The sequence below is a fragment of the Ambystoma mexicanum genome, chromosome 7p (assembly GCF_040938575.1).
Source record: "Ambystoma mexicanum isolate Mex_15411 chromosome 7p, UKY_AmexF1_1, whole genome shotgun sequence".
In the NCBI taxonomy this organism is placed as follows: domain Eukaryota; kingdom Metazoa; phylum Chordata; class Amphibia; order Caudata; family Ambystomatidae; genus Ambystoma; species Ambystoma mexicanum.
In genome coordinates, this window is record NC_090939.1 from 479,724,065 (window position 1) to 479,737,475 (window position 13,411).

The 13,411-nt window shown below is 43.2% G+C and overlaps 1 protein-coding gene across 1 annotated transcript in view; it reads left to right on the plus strand.

Annotated features, from left to right (window-relative positions):
* The window catches only part of NDP (norrin cystine knot growth factor NDP), a 278,003-nt gene that overhangs the window by 35,036 nt on the left and 229,556 nt on the right, over positions 1 to 13,411 (plus strand). The window lies entirely within an intron of this gene.

The window sequence follows — 13,411 nt, forward strand, 5'->3', positions numbered from 1 at the left end:
TCCCTTAGCGCCATGGATTTTAACGCCTGCAAAAAGCAGGCGTTAAACTCACTATGGCGCAAAGGGACCTCAGAATCAGGCGTTAAGGGTCGGCGCTGTTTACCTTAACGCCTGATTCGTAATGAGGCCCTTTGAGTGCTATGTCCGCCACCATCCTGCTACCCGCATTCTCAATTTTGCTACTAATAGGTTATAATCACAAGGATAAATCCCTACAACCTCCTCCCATAATGGCTTTGACTTGCACCAAAGGCGCGTATGTCCAACTAGGAAACGGCCTAGCATGCCTATGCTGCACCCGCCACCATCTCATCCCATGTCCCACTCCCTTCCTTAACAAAACTGCGCCTTTCCCTTTCATCCCACCTCCCTTCGCCATGTGTTCTCTCATCAAAGAAATGACCAAACCTCAATCCCACACCATTGACCTCCCACCAATTGCACTGCCACCAGACGAGGTCACAAGACTTCACTGTCTCTCTGCAAGAACAGGGCTGAGTTATGCCTGTGATGTCTCTACCCATCATACTGGGAAATGTGTGCCTACTGACTCTCAAGCCACCTTTCCCCCTCCACACTCACGATCCATCATGGGATTGATGCGAACATATAGACTATCCTCACACTCTCACTTACCATCAACCAAATCCCATATTTCTTCCACCACCAACACCATCACACCGCTCCCTCCTACACCTAACGCTCCCAAAATCTATAAAGTAGCCTCTAGCAAGGCCTCTGCCACTTTGACCGCAATCACCCTAAAAGGGGCACTAATAAACACTAGATCCATCACTGCGCATGCCCTGGATATTGCAGACATTATCAAAACGAACAATTTAGACTTCTTAGCAGCTACAGAAACCTGGCTACACACTGCCTCAGGCCCTCAGCTTTCTGTGGCTATCCCAGAGGGGCACACCATCTATAGAAAGTATTGAGTAACATCAAGAGGAGGCGGAGTAGCTGTACTAGCCAAGGATGCCCTAAATATAAGGATCTCCACTGACATCCCATTCAGCACAGGTGAAGCCATTACCTTAAAAATATCCCTGACACCCTCCTGCACACTCACCATTCACGTCGTCTACCGACCTCCTGGTGCCACCTCCACCTTCGAAGATGACATTACGACCCTCCCGACACACAACATGAAGCCACACTCCAAAGCAATCATCATGGGTGACTTCAATCTTCCTTTGAATGACTCCTCTGACAGCCATGTGGACCACCTAGCTAAAACCATGGAATCCCAAGGGTTCACAAAAAGGATCACTGCCCTCACACATGAAAAAGGCATACCTTAGATTAGCTAGCAGACAATAACTGTGCTACCATCGTACAATCTAACAACCCTACGCCCTGGTCGGACCACAACACCATCATTTTCACCTCCACTATTACTACCAAAAATCATAACCTTCCACCACCAGCACTCCCAGCTCCCTCTAGAAGTTTCAGGAATATGAACAAAGGCAACATGATACCTCTCCTAGCTCCCTTCCTAGATTCTCTGCACCCACTCAATGACCCATTAATCCTGATTTGTCAATATAACAAAGTCATGTCAGAAATCATAGAAAAAAGTCACACCTCTAAAAATAAAAAAACCTAAACGAGCAGCACACATCAACTCTTGGTTCACACCACAACTCAGAACAATGCATGCCTCAGAAAGATCTGCTGAAAATAACTGGACCAACTCACCAACTACTGCAAATAAGAGCCTTTTTCAGAGTATAGCTAATGATTATAAAAAGAAGTCCTCTCAGCCAAAAGTGAAATCTAGAACCAGAGAATAGTTAATGCTCAATCCAACATGAGAGAACTATTCACCATTCTCCGTGAATTAGAATCCCCAACATCTACCCCAGATCACACAGTCAAAGATGAACAATGGTGCTCTAATATTCAAAATGCCTTAGCAGACAAAATATCCCTACCTCAGCTTAAAATAGAACTAAAACAATCTAAACTGTGCCTCAGCCAAACTCAGACATTACCACCACCCCTGAAGGAGACTAACAAATTCTCATTCTCGCCACTCTCCTTCTTCGATACCGTCAATATCATCAAAAGCCTAAAACCGTCCAAATGCAAAGGCGACATTTGACCAGCAACTCTGGTAAAATAATGTGCAACAGAATTTGCACCTTTTATCACCAGCCTCATCAACAGCTCATTCGCCTATGATACAGTACCGACCGACCATAAACTGCCTGGGTCCTACCCCTACTTAAAAAAACAACTCTAGATCCTAATGTCCCTACCAATTTCCGCCCCACCACCATGGTACCGTTCGTACTAAATATTCTCAACCACGCAGCATACCTGCAGATCCAAAAACATCTGTAAAACAACAACCTCCTTGGCCTAAGACAATCTGGCTTCAGACCAGGGCACGGCACAGAGACCTCCCTACTAGATCGGAAAACACAAATGGATCAATACAAAGACAAAGGGGAACTGTGAATCCTCCTCCTCTTAGACCTATCTGCTGCCTTCGAGCTGATCAATCACGACATCCTTTGTCAACACCTTCAGACTGCCTCCCAATTCTCATTAGACTCCATCAAATGGATCAAATAATTTCTTTCGAACCGGACCATGAGGGTCTTTTCAGACAAATCAGCAGCCCCTCCGGTCCCAATGACCTGTGGCATACCGCAAAGCTCCTGCGTGTCACCCACTCTTTACAACGCCTTCGCCAAGCTCCTATTCTGCAAACTTGACAATATGGGTATCACGTATACAAACTATGCGGATGATATGCAAATACTTATAGCTATTACCGGTTGCCACAACACTGACTCAAAAAACCTAAACAGGATCTATCAAGCAATCCAGGCCTGGATGGCGCTCAATGAACTTTGCCTTGACGATAATAAAACAGAGTTAATCCTCATTGGAAACCAAACCAAACTCAGCAACCTCTCCCGGACTTACAAATCATTCAATATTGATGGCAATACTATTACAGTAGCCAATGAAATAAAAACACTGGTATTCATCGACTCCTCCCTCACTCTAAATAGACAGGTTAATGCTATTGTCTCCTCAGCAGCCTACACTACCAAATTGATAAGAGCTAGAAGACCATTCCCTTCATCCGACAATACTACCACTCTGGCTAGAGCCTTGATCTGATCTAGGATAGACTACTGTAACTCCCTATTTGCAGGTATCAGCTCAAGAAACATTAAAAAATTACAGGTTGTGCAAAACAACACCATTGGCCCCCATGTCCAAGACAGAATCAACTTAAAAATCCTCACGCTTATTCACAAATGTTTGGCTAACAGGGCACCACTATACCTCAGCAACCTCATTCAGAAAGCCCAATCAAACAGTCCTATTCGCTCTCAGTATTCCAATCTACTTATCATCCCTGAATTCAGAAGACAAAAAACCAGAGGCTCAAGCTTCCTCACAATAGCATCTAAACTGTGGAATGCCCTCCCTACCCACCTTAGAAACACCACCTCCTTCTGGTCATTCAGAAAAAATCTAAAAACCCTGCTTTTCAAGACAGATTCACCCCGTTAGCCTCTTAGATCTGTATCAATGATGGCTTTACCTGTGTATATAAATGTATATTCTGTAATGCTTAAATATGCTGCTAATATTACTGTGTAATGTGTACATTTGTAACTATGTAATGATGATACTATGCTCCTCAAACCTGTAACCATCCTCTAAGTTTGTACCAGCGCCTAGTTGCCTTTGGGCTTTGAACACTTTATAAATAAATAAATAAATACAGTTAGAAGCAGCATTAACTATGAGTCGTTACCATGTTAGTGCGGCTAAATTCAGAAAGCAGCATATTGTGGATTAGTACAGTTCTGGTGTGGCTATGTTCAAAGGCAGCATATCTGGCTCAGCTCAGTGCACATTTTTGCGTGGCAAGATTCAAACGTAGCATTGACTAGGTCATTACAATTCTAGTGTGGCTAACCTCAAAAGCAGTGTTAAATAGATCACTACAATTCTCATGTGGCAAAATTCAGAAACAGCGGATGCCAAATCAGTACAGTTCTAGTTTGGCTAAAAATCAGGAAGCAGCGTCAACTAGCTCTTTACAATTCTAATGTGAATGAGTTCCAAAGCAGTGTTAACCAATTTAGTATAGTTCTAATGTGTCTAAATTAAAAGGCAGCGATAACTAGCTCAGTACAATTCTAATGTGGCTAAATTCAAAGCAGCGTTAACCAACTCGGGACAATTTTAGTGTGGTGAACTTCAAAAGCAGCGATTACCTAATTAATTACAATTCTAGTGTGGCTATATTCAAAGGCAGCATTAATAGTGTGGCTAAATTCAAAGACAGTATTAACTAAAGTAGTCTGATTCTGGTGTGGCTAAATCTAAAAGCAGCAATTACCTAGTTCATTATAATTCCAATGTGGCTAAATTCAAAAGCAGTGTTACCTAAATCATTGCAATTCTAGTGTGGCTGAATTCAAAAGCAGTGATTACCTAAATCATTGCAAGTCTAGTGTGGCTAAACTCTAAGTAGCGATTTCGTAAATCATTACAATTCTAGTGTGGCTAAATTCCAAAGCAGCGTTAACTAGTTCAGTACAATTCTAGTGTGGCTAAATTCAAAAGCAGCTCTAAGCAGCTCAGTACAGTTCTAGATTGGCTAAATTCAAAAGCAGCGATTACCTAAATAATTACAATTCTAGTGTGCCTAAGTAAAATTACAGCGTTAACAAGCTCGGTCAAATAGCAGCGTTAACCAACTCAGTACAATTCCAGTGAGGCTAAATTCAAAAGCAGTATTAACCAACACAGTACAATTCTAGTGTGGCTAAATTCAGAAGCAGTGATTACCTAAATCAAACAATTTTAGTGTGGCTAAATACAAAGGCAGTGTTAATTAGCTCAGTACAATTCTAGTGTGGCTAAATTAAAGGAAATTAGGCCCCTGGTTTGATTAAATTAATTTTGCAATTTTGAAAGGACACTTTCAGTCTCCCCCTTTAACCACCATTTTACATTTTTAAACCCACTTATAATTTTTGGAGACCTTTATCTTGTCCTTCTCCCACACTGTCCTGGGCCTTTTGTTGCACCCCTTATTTCCTCCTTCCTCCTATTTAACTCTATTTGATCTTCGTCATTGCCAAATCCCTTTTTTCTCCTTGTTTCTGTTCCTGGCTGTTACCCTGTTTTACCTTGTCCCGGGACCAATTTCCCTCCTTTAGACTCCATTTTAGTCCTACATTGGATTTTGGCTGCAACCCTGCATTGTCCTACTTGATCCCTGGCTTTATTTTTACCCTCCCCTCTCTCTCAACCATGTGCTGCACAACTTCATTTTGTTCTTCGTTTTTGAAGCACACTCTACCAGTGCCATTTTATGCTTCAAATCGGATGGTCCCTCTGTCCCTTCTCTGAGAGGATTGAGGAGAAATGTTCAGTCAAAGATTGCCCCATCTGCCAACTGACATAGATAGGAAACTCTGTGTGCCACGTCATTCATTTTGTGAAATGTAATTTACTGTGCAAAATATTTTTGTACTTGCATTATAGTGTTTCTGGGTTTGAGACACAATTTTAAGTAACATAATATGTGCTAAAAAGTTTACAATTAGGATTCTTTTTTAACAAAAATCATTTAATGTGACATAATCAGTCTAAATGCAAGGAAGGACTCTTGCTTTCTTTAAACAGATTTTCTTTTCTAAATTGCATCAAGAAATTTCCAGTTTCCGAGTCTCTCGTTGAATCTATATATCAGTGAACATCAGAACTTACCCTGAAAAAATATTTTCCATAATGGATCATATACCTTGCCACATAGAGAAGCCGATACATCTTTTGAAATGTCACTAATTCTTATTGGGTATTGTTCCTGTCATTATAATGAGCCATCTAAATTAATGTTAAAGATGAAGCCAAACAGCTATGCTTTTGACTCCTTTGCAGGATTCCTAAAGTGGGAATATTTCCAAAAGGTTTCCAACTTCTGGTTTATTTCATGTGACCACACTCTTATTCAAGAGGTTTTCCCCGACAACCTTGTTGAAGAAGCTTTTCTTGGATAAAGGTTGCATATCTAATTATTAGCCTTTGACTACCCTACCTTTTTGTCAACATTTCGGAATAGAAGCATGACCCACACGACTGGAAAATAAGAGTTCTACCTTGCATTATCTGGATGTTTGCTACTGTATGCTTGATGAGTGCTGAATGTTTGCTCATCTTGTTTGAAGGCTTGTTGGTATTCTAATCAATTAATCATGGCATTTTTTCCTTGATATCTTTCACCAACTGCAGTCAGGTATTGGTATGGTTATTTAATTCCTGACCAGCTACCATCAATTGGTCTAATTAGGCAGATTATGGATGCTCCTGTCTTTGTCTTCATACTGCAAGGGTATGGAGTATATTCCCCATGTGATCTGATTCCTATATGCTTGGATCCAGAAGTGAAAATGTTTGCAGCTATGTGAATCCGTGTGTCAGTATGTGGATGACACTCAGTCCTACCAGCAATTTTGATCTCAGAAGTACCTCCATCTCCTCAAGGGTTGACTTGAGGGGTTTGAGGTTTGGATGATGTATCCTTTTCTGAAGCTAAACACTTATAACAAAAAATGTATTTTATTTCTCTATCCCAGATCCAGCCTGCCCATTATTTGACTCTGGTACACCATACTCTTGAACATTTTGGGAGAAATCTTTGGTCTTCACATTAGGACTTGCTCTTTTTATTGTCCCATGATTGAGGATTTGGTGAAATATGTTAACTATTGACTATTTGCTCTTAAAGTGCGCAAACATTTTATACTTGGTTCCTATATTCGTCTCTCAGCGCAGGCTGTGGTTAGCTGGCATTTAGGTACAGGGCATTCTGGTTTTGTTGGGTTGCCCCAGACCAACCTCCCTCCTTCCTCTGCCCAGTTGGTGGCCAGGAGACTTTATGTAGAACCAGCGTTTGCATGTGGGCATGGTTTCGCAGTCTGCTGGTCTTGAGAGAACGTCAGAGGCTCTGACCCCCACCCTTATAACCCATTGGAGGAGAGAAGGGAAGGTATGGAAAGAATCAACAGCTATTGGTTTTACCTTAAAGGTAAGCACAAAGTTAGAGTAGTATGCACCATAAATAAAGGACATATAGAGGACCCCCACAAACCCGCCATGTCACAGACACTCCCCAGCAGGAGGATGCTATAGAGTTGAACATTTAATGATTTTTATAAGCGTTCATCCATAAATGGCAAAGTGCAAATGTTCCACCCTGAATACTGACATGGTTACAATGCCATATGATGCAGCCTGCACATTCCACAAATATCATTGGGCTCTAATGCTAATGAGATCCCATCAACACAGTCACAGATAATGAATATTGTCAGCAGGGTGTAGCCATCACCATAGAAGAGGTGTTGGGATCAACGGACAAACCCATTACCATACCCACACTTAATAGGCCCCAATATAGCTCTTAACCTAGGACACACAGACTTGTGAAAATTGGTTAGGAGTACTATGTCATGTGCAGGTAAATTGTCACTCATTATTCACCAGCAACCTATGTTGTATACTACTAGGTGTCACACATAGACATAAGCACTAGTTGTCCATAGAAAAGGTCCAAAAAAGGACCAAAACTTCTTACCCTCCCCATCAAAATGTAAATATCAGAATGTTGAATGGGGTGAAGCTATAGCATCAACACCCAGAGATCGTCATATGTCTGCAGTGGTTATGTGATGCAAAATACACTTTTATTGGTGTACTATAAAACATAATTCTCTAACTTTTTCCTGTTTTAGATCATTGTTGACTCTGTTGACTCTGGGTTGTGTTACTGTACATGTGTAGTAGAACTGTGCTGCAGCGGTTGAAGTAAGCAGGAATGGTCAGGAGTAGAGTTCCACATCTTTTTCTGTTAACAGTTCAACATCTTTTTTGCAACAACTTTCACCATTCCGTACTGGTTATTTTGAATTTAAAGCACAGTTCTCCATTCCTTGCCATTTGCCACACGATAGCAGTTACAGCTAAACAGAAATCTCTTTGCACTGTCACACACAAGCCTGGATGACACCTTATCCTGAATTGACTCTAAAGGTTTCATCTCCGCAAGGAGATGATAGAGGAGGTCCTGATAAATTCTCTTCTGACAGTGCATCTGCCTACCATTTTTGGAAAATATGTAAAATTGTTATTTCAACGTAAAAGCTTAGACAGTACAGTTATTTATGGCCCAGATATTTACAAAGGTTGCCATTTTAATATCAAATATCAGTTGGCATTTGTCCCTTCATGTCCTTGGACAAGTGTGCATTTGTAGTAGGAGCCATGGAGATGATTTGCTTGGATTATTGTGATGCACTCCTGGGTTTACTTCAATTATATGTATAAGCTGACTTCAGGTTGTTCAAAACGGAGTCGTTTCTGCACATAGGAAAAGTGATCGTCCAAGCTGTTCACAGGAACCTGATGTGGCTTACACCAGAGTAGTGAATTCAGGTTAACATTCTCTGCATCATCTTCAAATGCATCCATAAAGCTGTTCGTTGCTACCTGAAGGATGACATCGCATGGTATCCCAGGAATGGAACCTTGGTCAATGGAGAAACGCAGGCTATTAATCCCCTAACACTCATGTCTGACAAGAAGCGGTAAAAGGAGGGACCCAGTCTTTAGAATAAATTAACTCAACTCTATTCTTGGCAGCTCAAGTTGTTCTAGTGTCAGGCGCCTGTTGAAGAAGCATCTGTTCAGGTAGGTGCTTAGTTTGGGTTCTAGCGCAATAAAGATCAGCGATTAGAGGCAACTTATTTCACAAAAGGCGATATTCATCTCAATTAGCTGTCAACCGGTGTATCTGCAAACCCTTGAAAAATGTGTCTTCCTGCCCTCCTGCCTACCCTGCCCTCCGCCTGGGTCTCTGTTCCACTACTTTTTTTGGTACACTTCTCTAACTGATTGGAGATGACATTTAATGGATGGCCATCCTTAAGGAGCTGAATGAGCAAGACAATGAAGGATGATCGGTGTCATCATCACATTTCTTGTCCAATAAGTGTGAATAAACTAATATGGAGCCACAAAATACTTGCATACACGCAAGGCATTTAACACAGAGTGATTACAAGAAATGACTCTTAAATGATGGTTCCCAGTGAATTGGCAAGCATGGACCAATTTCAACAGGAAAAGAATGAAGCCTCCATTTTACATAAGTGTGATACATTCATTGATGTGCTAAAACACGCAGGAATGTTACGTGAATGAACTGAGCAGTCAAACTCCTACTGAAAGGATTTCTACTGCCATCTCTTGTGCATCTTTTGCAAATATATATGGGAAAATGTAACAATTTAAGAACTATTTTCATATATTTTTCATATATGATACGGAACAATTAGGTAATATATGAATCAATAAGTGATTACCAAGGGGGAAATAAACAATGGCGGCAGTAGTGTACTGCTGTCACTCACATATGAGCATTAGCAATGACAATAGCAAAACAATCACATAGAAGTGATACAATTATCCTGATCTTGGCATATCATGAACATATTCAGTTATAGGTCTACTTCGGTTAGATGAGGAGTGAATCACAGGTGATAGACAAAGGATTTAATTGGGAGCACTGTAATTCAGCTCAACCAAAAAATTCCTGTGACCGCTTGCAACTTGGGAACTATATGTAGCTCTAATGCAGTGGCGTAACACAAAATGTGGGGGCCCCACTGCGAGCCATGCTGAGGGGGCCCCCCAACTCGGCAACAAATCACGGGTTGCGCCACACTCTGGGCCGGCCTAGACTGTCACGCTTGCACAATACGCATGAACGTGCTGCTGAAGGGGTATGCCGCACACTGCACTAGGAAAAAGATATAAATATGTGTTTTAATGCAATATACAGCACACTTTCTGAGATAAATTAGCTATAAAGCCAGAGTGTTTGCAATTGTTTTCTAGGGTAACACAATCCAATACATGCAAGTCACCAACAGTGCACAGGAACATTAATGCTTCCAACTGGCTGCACAATGTAGACCAGTGTAAACACGTAATAACATTATAGTACAGAATGCCAGGCCACATTTAGACATACCTAGACTGTTTTCAGCAAAATGCCAGTCAAAGCAATAACACTCATCAAGAAGAGAGCACACAATAAAGCATGTGTCTCCATGGCCTCGAACAACACGGCCAAACTCTTTAAAATCTGCAAGGAACTGGTCAATCCTGTTGTGGTCTATACCTCTTCTGTTCCCGCCCATGCCCTCTGTACAGCTCTGGCCTCTCATTTCTCTGCTAAATCTCAGGACATCCTGTCCTCTATGTCCTCTTCCTCTCTCGGCCCATTTTGGCCATCTCTTCTCTCCTCCTCCTTTTTCCTCTTTCTCTCTGACAACACCTGACGAGGTTTCTAGACAAGTCCGATCTATGAAAGTGTCGCCCAAACAGGTGCTCCGCTGCTCCTCCAGAACCATCAAAGCCCATATTGACACCCTCGCTCCAGCCTTGGCCGATTTCTGTAATCACTCTTTCGCCACTGCAATGTTCCCCTCTCCCTTTGAGCACTCCCTTGTGCACCCACTCCTCAAGAAGCAGTCTGCTGATCCTACCTGCTGGAAAACTATCGCTCAATCTCCACCTTTCCTGAGCAAACTCTTGGAAAAGCTTGCCATCTCCCAGCTTACTCTCCACACTGAATCTGTTGGTTGTCTCCATGACCATCAGTCTGGCTTCAGAGCTGCCAGAGGCATGGAAACTGCTCTCCTTAACACCTGTGCTGCTCCCTAACCTTGATTCCAGCATTCCTTCTATTCTCATCCTTCATCTTTCCTCTGCTTTCGACAGGGTCAACATCGCCATCCTGATCAATCGACTCTGTGAGAACCTGGGCATCACAGATCAGACCCTAGAGTGACTGACCTACTTCCACTTGGACCGCCACTCCGCTCCCAGGTCGATCGTGGTCCCATTCTCTCCGCCACCTCTCTCTACCTGTGGCATTCCCCAGGGCTCTATCCTCTCACGCTGGTTTTTCAACCTCTACTTGGCCACTTTGGCCTCCCTGATCTCTACCTTATCCTCTAACTTTCAGTGTTGTGCGGATGACTCCGCTTTCCTTCAGGCTCCCCTCATCCTCCTCTCCTCTCTTGCTCATTCCTGACTGTCTATCCACGATTCAGGATTGGTGCGCCTCCAACAATCTCTGCCTTAATGCCAGTAAGACAGAGATCCTTCTCATTGGGACCCTTGCCACTGTGTTTCCTCTCTCACTATAGCAGACCACCTTGGGCCATCTTCCTTTGCCTTCCTGCGAGGCAAAAAACCTTGGTGTCATCTTCAACGCCACACTCTCTTTCTCTCCTAACATCTCGGACATCACCAAGAAGTCCCACTACCAGCTGCTCCTCCTCAAAGGGACTCTTCCTTTTCTCACTCTCCACCAGAATCTCACTCTCTCTAAGCTGGACTACTGCAACAGCCACTTTCTCAATCTGTCTTCCTCTAGTCTCCTTCATCTGCAAATAATCCAGAACAGGACTGCAAGACTTAGCCTTGGCCTCAAACCCTGGGATTGTATTTCTCCAGCCCTGAAATCTCTCCACTGGCTGCAAGGATCAAGTTCAAGAACCTTTGCATTGCCCACAAGGCTTTCTGGGGCCAGTGCCAACACTAAATCCAATGCTCTCTTCTGAAAAACCTTCTTTCTCTAACCCTTCACTCAGCTACCTCCAACTCTCTAAGGCTTAGACATTTCTCCAGGCAGAGAGTGGGGGTAGACCTCTCTCCTCTGCTGGTGCCTCCAACTGGAATGGCCTCCCTGCCCCTCTCAAACTTGAGGCGGACAACCTGAAGTTTCGGAAGCAGCTAAAAGCTTTCCTCTTCTCTGCTGCTTTCGCTCTCTCTCCCCCCCTGCTGACCTACCTGACCTACATGTCTGCTGTACTGACTGGCTGCTTGGCTACCCTCAGAGTCTCTCTGAGTCCAGGCTCTTTCTTGATTGGTCACCCTTGCACTGCCTCCGGGCCTACCATGCACTTAGGGGCTGTAACTGTAACCCTGCAGTCCATTTTTCTCCTTGCACAACCAATAGCTGCTCTGCCCTGGCTGCACTTACTGAGAGCATTGCTGCCCTGTTTTCCCCTCCCCTCTTACTTGCACTTCCCTGCTCCCTTTTCCCTTGCACTTCTCGTTCTCACAATGACACAAGGCCTAGTGAGATTGTTTGTCTTGTCCTCCCTCTATCATCCCTCCCTTGTGTACACTTGTGTACAGGCGCATTATAAATGACTTCAATCACATCATATCATTTTATCACAGATGCCCAGAAAAATATACAATGCCGCAGTAAGAAATGGCTAGACTGGCAGCACCCAAATGCCAATCTAGCCAGGTAATTAAAGTTAGCAGGACTACTTTATCAGAAATGGCCAGTTAAAAGAAAGTCATACCAAACTGAGGAATGACTAGACTGGCTAAATCAAAATGCCTCTCTAGCCACTAATACCACATATCATGCCTGCTTAGCCTGGACATGGACAACCATTATGATTTATCACACAATCCTGCCCCTCCCACCCCCCACCCCAACCTCCACAATCAGCTCCTTGGCCCATAATTACCTCTGCGTCCCTCTTCCTTGTCCCAGAGCTTTCGTATGAGGCTCCTTGCCTCATAGGTAAGTACTGAGATGAGGAACAGTGGGACTAGGAGTGATGAAGATTACAGGTAGCTAAATCAGGCATTACCACCATGTACCTCTACCTCTTCCCAGTACTTTTGTATGAGGCAGAGTGCCTCGAACACACGTACTGCCTCGTATATAAGTACTGGGACGAGGAAGAATAGGGCTAGGAGTAAGCAAGGCATTAAACACAAGTAGTAGCGCAACACCATTGAGTTGACTGGGCTTCAGCACTACCCCCCCTGACATTTTGGGCTATATTGACTCAACTTGGCTAACCTTTAGAGCAGTTGCCAGACCGAACAGGACACAGATTTTAAACAGCACCTGGTTTTTGCTGTTAACAAGAACCCAGCAATTACCAACGTAAAGCATTTCACTGTTAGTACCTGCATTCAAATTCCACATTGTTTAGGCGATTGAAATCGTGATGTGGGTTTAGTACTTGCATGCCAGGGGAGTGATTGGAAGGGTAGAGAGGGAACAGGAGACTTATAGGAGAGAGTTAACTGCTTGTAACATTGAATCTGCACTAGAATAGTCTCATTAAAATGCGTAAATAATTTGGATGCACCCACACAAATAAGTTTCCCCCTCCCCACTGCATGTGAAGTTAGCGCCTCTCCCAACATTTGTAGGGTTAGCCCCCCCGAAATGAAGGTTTTCTTGTGCCCCTGTACACAAGCACACACACCATTCACCTTATACACACCCAGTCATCCACACATTTAAGTG